The following is a 12,500-nucleotide window of genomic DNA, read 5'->3' on the forward strand; positions in this document are numbered from 1 at the left end:
ATGTTAAAAGTGGCTTTCTTAATAGGGTTATTTCAGCACGGGACCTTCTCTGCATAAGTACCATCTTTTGTTTATTAAATTATTAGGTGAAAGTATAGAATAGTAACAAAACGTCCTCCTCATGTTAAGAATGTCTTTCTAAATAACGTTATTATTCTATTATATTATTATGGTACTTTCTCTGCCCTTTCTCGGCAAGACTGTAGTTTAGGTGGAAAAATAATCTACAACGCTTTATCACATAAAAGGAACTAATTTCCTTAATCACCGGTACGTTACTATGCCAATAATATATAAAGAATAATATAGGTATTTCAGAAGTTGTTTTTGAAAACAACTTAAAAAGAAACAAAAAAAACTTGTGTATATTGCTTTTAATTAAAATAAAAAAAAGTTGTTCGTAGGTTACAATTATGAAACGTTCTATTCATATTAAAAAAAATTGTATGTTCCGTGTTGTTTTTTTTATTCTACTCAATGAATACCTTTTTTAATGATGAACAATACATAAATAGAAATAATAAATTATCAGGCTTCTTTAAACAATATTTTCTTTAATTGTTTAGTTCATAATTGAATCACGTGATTATTATTAATTCACGCGAGTAGTTATAAACGATACAAATTAATATTAAACGCGCGTAATCTCTTGCAATTTATTATTTCTGTTTCAAATTTAAATTTATTTATTGTACAATAAAAAAAACACGGAACATATATGAATAGAACGTTTCATAATTGTAACACATGAAAAACTTTTTTATTTCTGTTTCTTTTTTGTTTCTCTGCATAAGTACCATGTTTTGTTTATTAAATTGTAAGGTGAAAGTACAGTACTCATGCAGAGAGTGATCCGTGTTGTAATAATAACGTTAATATTTTAAAAGCCATTCTTACCATGGGGAGGGTGTATTTTAACCTTACAATTGAATAAAAAAAATAAAATAAAACTAATAAAACCTGGAAATACGATTTAAAACATAGCGACGACAAAAAAAACTGTTCTTTACCAACAAATCTCATATCGAAAAACAAAAAAAAAACTCAAAAAGCAAGCGACAAACTTTTTTGGGCCTTATTAAATAAAGAAAAATGTGTAAATTAAAAAAATTGGGAAGATAAACAAATGAATTATGTTTTTTTTGTTTTTGTTTTTTACTTATCGAGTTAACAGAAAATGAAATCTTTCGTCAATTCGTGGCTGTGAAATGAATCGAACCGGAAGTTCAGTTTTATCAACAGAACAGATTCGCAGTAACGGTTACAAAAATATATTTATTTTATTTAATATTTTAATAATTCGAGAGGTAAATTTATTTTAATAACATAAAAACATACCTCGACTCTAAAGATGGGTTGTCTGAAAATTTGAAATAAATTGGTAACGTAGGAATATGGTTTTATTCGCTTTTAACGAACCAAATTTATCTGTATATATATATATACATATATATATATATATATATATATATATATATATATATATATATATATATATATATATATATAGGTGTCGATATATTTATGGATATATATTTATATGGATACATTTATATCCATTTATATGGATACATATATATATATATATACATATATCGATATATATATATCTGTATATATATGCACATATATGCATACATATCTATATATCTATATATATATATGTCTATATATATATATATATATATATATATATATATAGCGGTATATATATATATTGACATATTGATATACATCTATATATCCATATATTTATGGATAGTGATATATATATATATATATATATATATATATATATATATCGATATATATATATATGGATAGTGATATATATATATATATATATATATATATGGACATATATATATATATATGTAAATATATATATATATTTCTGTAGAAATATATTTTTCTTATTATATAGCAACCCTTATATAAGAAGCTCAATGTGAATACAGGGCAATACATAGAATAAATGACGAACATTTATATTCCAAAGTGCATGATGTTGACAATTTTGTATTTTATTCCTTTACATCAATTGATTTTTACAGCTCTTGGTTTTTGCAATAAAATATATAACTCCAATAGTCAACATCATGTATTTTGGAATATAAATTATTGTCGTCATTTATGATATATATATATATATATATATATATATATATATATATATATATATATATATATTTGCCTATACGCATATATATATATATATGTGCATATATATGCATATATATATGCATACATTTCTTAAAATACTATTTTCTTATCAATCACTTAATCACTCGCTGAATTTTCACAGATGATCGACGTCTGATTCCGAGTCTTTTCTCTCGTATTATTTGACCCCAGGATCTAATAAGTGTCTTTAGTTGAGCCAACATGTCGAGTATTTTTAGCATAAGTGGCAACCAAATTTCACTCTTTCATGATTGGAGTTATATATTTTATTGCTAAGCCCAACATGTACTTCACTGGAATCTACAAAAATAAGTGTGTTTCAGTTGGTAGTATAATAAAGGACATGGTCAGTGCTCTAATTAACAGCCGAATTATTATAAGGATTTCCTTTTCTTAGATGGGTTTCCCCCATACTTGTTCACTTAAAGATATTTTTCCAGACTTTGCTGTACGGGCATTAAAGTTGCCGTAGACTTTGGAAAATTCAGTATATTATGATCGCTAGGGCGCTAGCAGCTTCTTTTCCTTGTTTTGATTCTCAAGTATATATATATATATATATATATATATATATATATATATATATATACATATATATATATAGTATATATATATTTCAATCTTATATGTTTTTTTGTATAGAGTGATGTAGTTCTTAGTTGATTAATTGTTTCTCTGTCGGATATATACTCGACGGTTCAAACAATGAAAATAGTATTCTGTTGTTATAGTCCTAGTCATTGCTATGTATCTTCTGAACGTTGTAACCAATATCTATTATTTCAGGTTGAAATAAACAGTTACAATGAACAGGAACCTGACTACATCCTACTAAAACCTGATTCTCTCAGCTGGCGAATGTCAAAAATTCAACCTGGGTGCGAGAACAATTTAAAAGAAGGATATACAATGAAATTCTGTTATACACTTGGAAAAATGACACAGAAACTTATGGAATGCTTCACACTTCTTTTGGAATCATCTTGTATAAATCTATTAATTGGGTCAGTAGTATTTTCACCAGGAGAATACACCAGTCCACAACCCCATCTTTTTCGCAAACTATTCGACCACGATCGACACCAAGACAGTTTCGCACTCTCCCCTTTATCCAGACTCTGGTCCCTGTGACTTTTGGATATTCCCTAAACTCCAGGAAAACTTTAATGGCTGCCGTTATGGGACAATTGGGGAGATGACAGAGGTTGCGACGAGGGCCATTGACATGCTCACAGAAGAGGGCTTTCAAGGGTCCTCCCAAAAGTTGTAGGAACAGTACAAGTGCATTGCAGCCTGAGGAGATTACTTCGAGATGCTTTAGAGCTTCATGTGTGTACTATCAATAAAATTGTCTATACGAAAAAAGTCTGGAGCCTTACTGAAGGCACAAAGTACATTGCGTAACAGCCTAATCTGACCTTCTTTTAAACCATGAGTTTCTTTTTAGTTGAATGCTTATCTAAAACTGACGAGCCCCGCCAGACCGAAGCAAATTAGTGCATAAATCATTTGGCATACACTGCTAATGCATTTCCTATTTTCCTTATCTCCTTATAATTACACGAAGCGTCCGTCCAGAAAAATTTCTTCACTAAATGATGAACAAAATAAACTAAATTATCCTTATAGATAATTCACTTTCTTTCATGCTACAAATATTTGCCGCAGTTATACGACTCTTGTTTGAACAGTAAATTATTTCATTTTTTTACTAACAAAAATGATGAGCCACAAAGACTGGTGTATCACCATATAAGTCAGCAACCTTGGTCCCCAGGATCTGTTTTTATACATAGTCTCAACACTCTGCAACGCCGTTTTACCAAGAATAGCGTTGTCGCGATCCATAAACCTCCAGAGCCCGCTCCACCACTTTAATAATAAAAACAAAACAACCACTAATTATGCTGACGGTGAATGTTGGTCGCATCGACTTTTTCTGTGCGGAATAATTCTTCTACTTCAGATGCGCGTATGTGACTGGTGTTGTTTCTTTTAGAATCTCACAACTTCAATACATCTAGAAGAGAGATTAATATTCCAGGTCCTTAATGCCTGATTTCAATCTCATGTCGATGCATTTTAAATTCCCTCCGATCAGTTAATAGGGAGTTGATTTTTAATAGCCTGTGAGTATTTCTTTATCAGCAAAAAGAAAAGAAAAACGTTACTTGGGGAACTTAAACTTGACAAATATTATATTAATCAAGTTGATATTTGCTACGGCAGTAACATGTTAAGACCGCTTTGAAGTGATACTTGTTTGCAATGCATCTGGAAAGGCTTATTCTTTAACTGCCACGCTGACACAAACTGTAAGAAGATTTCTTGATGTGAAATGTTGAGAAATTTATATTATTCTTACTTATTTGTCTATCCACGAGGGTAGAGTTAGACACTATTATTTATGTGGGAGAAGGAACAAAAATAAAAATTGTTAGAGTCGTGAAGAATTTCCCCTCGACTAACCGACAACAGAAAATTTTAGTGCACATCAGAACAGATACTACACTTTGATCTTTTTTTCACTCTCACGAACGTTTCTTAAAGTAAAAACTTAAGAATGCTATAATATTGCTGTGCCTGCTAATCCTACCTTTTTCTCAATATTCTATTCTCTCTAGATTCTTGAAGACGATGTATACACGCGCGCACACGCGCACGCACACACGTATGTATGTATGTATACATATATATATATATATATATATATATATATATATATATATACACACATATATATACACACTTCACTTAATTTATATATTTTCTGATTGATAGAGTATGCTAATATGTAAGTAAGTAAAACAGACCAATTTTAGATAGAAATTTTTGACTGATTATTCTGAATCCGGAATCGGGAATCGGAACTTCTTGAGGTAATGAAATCGGAAACGAATCGAAAAATATATGCCTATTTTCTGACGACAAAAAAAAACGAATATTTAATTATAGTTTATGTTTTAAACATTTCCCCAAAAAGAATGATTATTTATGAATTTCAAATAACCAATAAAACTAAAACCAATAGATCTCCACGCTCAGAAGTTTAATTGAACGGTCGTGAATATGCCCATGCATTTAACATGTGCTTTGATAATAATCTAGAAAATACAACTGTATATGTTCAATATTTAGTGATTATAATCAGAATCGGTACACTGTGTGAATGCGGAATTTAGTATGAACTCCGTAATTGTATATTGACCTGGAAAAATGTTGGAACCGTACTATCACAAATTTTGATATGTTTCTGGTTATGGCTATAAAAATGTCACGCAACTTACTTCCGAAACGTGAGTTTTTTTTCAGATTACTAAATATGTACCTGCTACATATAACACTAGTTTATCTGTTTGACTCGAACTGAAAATGTCAGTGACACGTGATTATGAACACACATAAACACTCCCACATTCGCAAATGTATGTATATATATATATATATATATATATATATATATATATATATATATATTATTCTTACTTATTATCTTATTCTTAGTCTTGTTTATTATATATATACATACATATACTAGCTGTAACCGGCCACGCGTTGCTGTGACTCAGTTTGTTAAAATGGAACACATTCCTCAAGAAAAATTGCATTTTGTTCGTTTATTTACTTTTATTATTTTTTGCAATTTTTTTAATCAATAAAAGTTATTTTTTTCCCGAAAAAAATATTAATTTTTTACCATAAATGGTTAGGTGAAAGTTTTTTTTGCAGGAAAACTTGCACTTTTTTTAAAAAGAAATTTGGCAGTAAACGTTTCTCTTTTAAAATGGAATTTTTATTATAAAAAGAACAGATTAATGCTTTACATGAACACTGTAAATAGTTCTGTGAATGTAGAGAAAAGTTTGATTCTTTTTTTCATGAGAATGTACAAATTATTTTTTTTAACAGATGTTCAGAAAATAAAGAGAAAAAATACTTCCATCATTGATTATGCAGAAAAATAAATAAAATGTAGATATAGTGTTTCAACATTATGCTTATAAATTACGATAAAACTTGCTGAGTACGCGCTGTTTTACGGTTGTTGTAAAAATGGAACGGAAACTTAAATTTTACTCCGTTTTAATCTTTCTTTATTTTTTAATTGACCCCCCCCAAACGAATATAATCAAAACAGTAACATTCAACAATTGTACTTTATATATATAAAACACAAAATATTAAAAAAAAAAGTTAATAACGAAAAAGTCAGTTTGGTATATCTTTTTGTTATTTTTTACATAAGTCCAGCTTACCATTCACATTGGAAATGTCGACATTTATAGGTTGTCGGGTACGTTTACAACGAATAAATACTCCAATCTAGTAGATGTATCAGAATTTTTGTAGGAATTTTTGACACCCCTATCACGAAACTGTAAATAAAATATAAAACATTCGTAATTTCTCTTTTAAAAGTGGGTTGTTTATTTTCTTTATGGATTATACTTCCAAAATAAACTATTAAAGTTGTTTTAAAAGTAATCGACATGTTTTGTTATTTTTAAAAAATCAGTAATGAATTTTACGAACTCAATATTTTTCAATTTTTAAAATTTATAAATCTATGAACATTTTTCTATTGATTCTATTTTTACGATATTTTCAGGATCAATGCGACATTTTATGCTCTTTCCAATAAACCGAATATAATGTTTTAGACAAACGTTTTTTTTACATTCACGCCCCCCTATTTTCAAGTGTCTATTAAAAAGTAAATAATTAATTTACACACCAAAGTTTTATATATCACAAATTGAAGAGAAAAGGTCAATAAATAATATATTCAAATTTAAACAAAAAAAGTAGTTCTTTTCGAAATTTACCTGTAAAGTTCGAAGTTTTTTTTTTAAAACCACGTTGTTTTTTTTCTTTTTTTCTAATGAAACGTTGGCCCTTGCTCCTTTAATTGAAAAAAATTAGGGCTTGAATTACATTTTTCGAGTAGTTATAAGCTTGGAAAGACAGGGGGTCGAATAATTCACGCCTCCCATTTTGAAATGTCTATCAAAAAGTAAATAATTAATTTACTCACCAAAGTGTTATATATCAGAAATTGAAGAGAAAAGGTCAATAAACAATATATTCAAATTTAAAACAAAGTAGTGTTTTTAGAAATTTACCTGTAAAGTCCAAAGTGTAAAACTTAAAAAAAAAACACGTTGTTTGTTTGCTTTTTATTTTTTTTTAATGAAACCTTCTTCCTTGCTCCTTTAATTGAAAAACATTTAGAGCTGGAGTTACATTTTTCGAGGAGTTATAAGCTCGGAAAGACGGGGTGAAATTATTCACTATTTTTCACGATATTTCTGATGCACCTACCAATCTACCCATGTTAGAACAGCTTTCGGAATAGACACCCCTAACCTTGCCAGCATACCCGAAAAGCTATAAAAGTTCACGTGTCGAATGTGAGCGATGAGTTGGACGTAATGTAAAAATGTACCAAATTTAAAAGGGAGCGGAATTCAAATTTCCGTTCCATTTTTACAACAACCGTAAAGCAGAGCATTCTATGCAAATTTTACCTAACTTACTGTATTAATGCTATTTTTTTAAGCAAAAAAATATATATATTTATGTTTGGCTATACATTCCTAAACTCATTTAACCCTAACTAATTTAGGTGACTGAAATAGGAATCTAACTGAATATTTTATTTCTTGATAGTATGTGAGAAATTTATTTTTCTTCGAATTCATTAATATGGACTTTAGGGGCTTTTTTCGGAATGTTCCTGTAAAAATGATTTTTCATTGTTACAAATTACGATACTTTATTTATATAAAAAAAGCGAAAATAAATTCTTGCTTTTTTTATTTACTACTGAAAACCATAACTTTGATAAAGGTATTTTTGTTTAAACAAACTAAAACATTTTCACTAAGAGTTAAGTACATATAATTAGTTCATTATATTCTGCGATCATTAGTTGATAAATACTGGAATTTTCATTAAAATTGGTTAATTTCCTGATTTTTAGTGAATTTTTAAGTATAGGGAAGGATCAAAATGTTTATACACTTTGTGCGTCGGCATTAATTGGCTGTCCCACCCATTTTTGGATGAATATTTGATAGCATAAAACTACGTGCGGTTAATTTAAATCAAATTTCAATCATGGTAACATTATCAATAATCATGTGATTAAACCCATTGAAAATTTACCGATATTGTAAACACATTATCTTTACATGAAGCCTGTGAGACAAAAATATCCTTTTCTGACATTTAAAAAAAAAACCCGCGAGATCAGGAGAAAGAAATGTCCAGAAAATCACTAGATTTTTAACTTTTATCATCTGAAATTTTCAAAAATCGCTAATTCACCCCACCAAAAATACTCCATATTTTAACTTCCTACACTAAAAAAATTATAAACATAGTATATTCAATATATAAAATGTTCCGTCTTTTCTTACTATATGTTTTTGGAATTATTTTGAACCGGTTAGCTCCCAAGAAGGCTTATATATTTTATCAGCTAGATTTACCTGTTTTTTTTTTTCACAGGGGGTATTTTTTTTTTGTTTTTGCAAGAAACAAATCATAAACTCAAATTTTTTAAAATAAAAGTTAAATTGAAATATACTGCAAATTAAACATCACAATAATGGTGCAACATATTTTGAAATTAGAAAAAAAAAAAAAAAAACTTTGTTTTAGCATGTTAAAAGTATTTAGGTTGGTGGATAATTAAATTTTACTGTATTGGTATAAGTTTTTTTTTTTTTTTTGCTGTTGTTTCTTGCTTTTTACAATTTTCGATTAAATACTTCTAAATAAAGCGGTATTGCTTAGATCATATTTTAAACTAAACTTCGGAGGTTGGAATACCCCCCACCGAAAATTTACTTGGAAAAATCGATTTTATAGCGAGATTTAAGAATAGTAAGCGGAAAAAAGGTAAATAACAAAACAAATAATCAATAAATAATTGTTACCAAAGGCAATAAATGCTACTTTTTTTACTTACATGAATGAGGTTATTTTATGTTTTAAAGTATTTTCAAGCGCTTTTCTTTATTTTTCAATCTAACATTGCGGGTGTGTGGGTGCGAAATATCTACAGATTTTCTAGAATTACCCGCTAGATTGCAAACGAAATCTCCAGATCTAGCAGGAAAACCGCTAAATTGGAAACACTGGTCACGTGACAAGAAGCGGTAATAAATAATTGTCCCTAAATAAAAAAAATTGGCCTATCGGTAGAAAGAAAACCACCTATTTATCATAGAAAAATTAAGTATAATGTTATAATTAAAAAGAAATATATAAAAACACACATAGATATGGTCAACATATTATACCAAAACGTGGAAGCCATCCGTCCAGTGTTTTTTTAGACTATTAATTGCGAACGAACCAAGAGTTACATTTTTTTATATATATATAGATATGTATTTATACATCATTATGTGTATATATTATGCATATATATATATATATATACTTATATATACATATATGTATATATATACTTATATATACATATATGTATATATATATACTTATATATACATATATGTATATATACATATATATATATATATATTACACACATGTATATATTGCGCATATATATGTGTACATATAATGTGTGTATTTATTATATATGTATATTTATATAAAATATACATATATATGTATATTTTATGTATATATATCACGCATACACATATTACGGATATATATATACACACCCATATATATATATGACGCATACATATATATATATATATATATATATATATATATATATATATATATTACGCAGACATATAACGCATATATGTATGTATATATTACAACACATACACACATGTATATATGTATATAAAGAAAGAAATCTACAGAAATATTGATAAATGCGTCGAGAAATCAATGTAAGTGCAGTTATTTTCAGTTCCAATTTCTTTAGAATTATTTTTGAAAAAGTTACATTCAAAAGTTGAATTTAATATTTGCTAAATATTTTTTCAATGATTAAATGTATTGAAAATCGAACGCAAAGTGAATAAAAGTTCTGCATTTCAGTATCGAATTGAAAAGGGCTCACTTAGTTGTAATTACAAGCCATCATCGGATCTTATGATTCCATTGAGTTCTTCCCTTCTCGTAATTGTGAAAATGATTCACTTCCGACCTCCTATCATGTTCTGCGTTTTCTGTACTATTCGCAGGCCCGGCCGCCATAAAAGACTGGCGTCTCTAATTGCCCGATTATCGTGAAAAGGAGAAAACCATTACGATCGATTGTTGCGGTTTGTATCCTAGTCTTTTGTTCTTGCTCTCTCTCTCTCTTTCTTACTTTCTCCCTCTCTCTGTCTCTCACCACCTTCACATACATAGTTTTATATCATATATGTAGATATATGTGTGTACATGTGTGTATATATATATATTCATGTGTGTATATATATATATATGCATGTATATATGTATGCTCATAAAGTACATGTACATTTATGCACATCTGAATATGTATAGGTATATATATATATATATATATATATATATATATATATATATATATATATATATACATATATGTGTACGTAGAATACACACACACACACATATATATATATATATATATAAATACGTACACATATATCTATAGCTAAATATATATATGTATATATACGTATAGTTTTATATATATAATCATATATACGTATTCATGTAAGCATATATATATATATATGTAAACACACGTGTATGTGTATATATTACACATATGATCTGTATATATGTACACATCTGTACATGTGTACTCATATGTATATATATATATATGCATTTTTACTTATATGTATATATGTATGTTATATTTATAAATATATACATGTATACACATATGTATATATACATATACATATATATATATATATGAATATATATATATATATATATATATATATATATATATATATGTATGAATATATGTATTATAGACATATTTATGTATAATCGATGTTGACTAAGAACTAAAAAAAGGAACGGTAACAGGTAATTTCATACCAGCGCCATGCTTAGATGAGAACTTGTTATTTTAGTAGTATTCCTCTTCCATTGCCAAACTTCCGTGGTCATGACAGCGATAACTTGCATTGAATAAACTGATTTCTAAACACTCACATGTCGGAACTCATTTTTTATACATAATAAACTAGCGGTGTTTGCTGTAGTTACTTGTGCATAAATATATTAGAAATATATAGAATTTTTATTAAAGTTTAAAATAGTATTTGAAATCTGAGGTCAAGTAATAGAAAAAGCGTTTACAAGCTAATGCTTTTTGTTTTTATACTTCATATCCTTTAAGATAGATGTGTAAAAGTCAAACAACCTTAACATAATAAACCGAATGTGTTTACTTAATTTATTAAAATTCCAACAATTTCTTCTTTTACTTTAAACTGCAAACCTGTTATAAACGCACCTCTCTCTCTCGCTCTCTCTCTCCCTATCTTGCGCTCTCTCTCTCTCATATATATATATATATATATATATATATATATATATATATATATATATATATATATATATATATACATATATATATATATGTGTGTGTGTGTGTTTGTGTGTGTGTGTGGAAATATGTTGTTCTTATAATATACACCAATCCTCATTTTAGAAGCTCAATATAATTGCAAAGCACTATAGTGAATGTATGACAAAAGGCTATATTGCAAAGTTCGTAGTGTTGACCATCTTATGATTTATTCCATTTATTCAGTTGGCATTTACAATTCATGACAGTGTCTGTTTTGTAGTTCAAAATCAATCACTTAATAATTAAATCAATCTCCCTCCATTTTCTGTCTTTCTCTCTCCCTCTCTCTCTCTCTCTCTCTCTGTATATACACACGAACCCCAACACACACACACACACACGCAGACACACACACACACACACACACACACACATATATATATATATATATATATATATATATATATATATATATATATATATATATATATATATATATATATATATATATATATATATATATATATTAAACGCATTAATATGAAACATTTCCCCGGATTAACATCATGCAAGTATTATTTGGATGTAACCACTAATTTTTTTTTTTTTATCGTGGGTGGTATATATTGTTTATATAACGGCACTCGCTATAAACATACACATTGTATGTATTGGTGTTTAATCATGGGGCATGGTATCGACGTAAATCTGAGTTATGTTATATCAGAGAGTTTTCAAACGCGTATATATTACAGTTCATATTTACATAAAGGTATATTTTTCATAAAAAGAATAATACATGTTTCATACATTT

The 12,500-nt window shown here is 27.9% G+C and overlaps 1 protein-coding gene across 9 annotated transcripts in view; it reads left to right on the top strand.

Annotated features, from left to right (window-relative positions):
• LOC145263135 (zinc finger CCCH domain-containing protein 10-like) overlaps positions 1-12,500 on the top strand; it is a 714,599-nt gene that overhangs the window by 344,436 nt on the left and 357,663 nt on the right. For 3 of the 9 annotated variants that reach the window (XM_080120093.1, XM_080120094.1, XM_080120092.1), the window contains one exon: positions 10,368-10,448. The exons of the other annotated variants lie outside the window; for them this stretch is intronic. The gene's annotated coding sequence lies outside the window, so the exon portion shown is untranslated. The remainder of the gene's footprint in view (positions 1-10,367; positions 10,449-12,500) is intronic. 9 annotated transcript variants of the gene reach the window in all.

Source organism: Euprymna scolopes, chromosome 38 (genome assembly GCF_053919585.1).
Source record: "Euprymna scolopes isolate OS-2025 chromosome 38, ASM5391958v1, whole genome shotgun sequence".
NCBI classification, from domain to species: Eukaryota; Metazoa; Mollusca; class Cephalopoda; order Sepiida; family Sepiolidae; genus Euprymna; species Euprymna scolopes.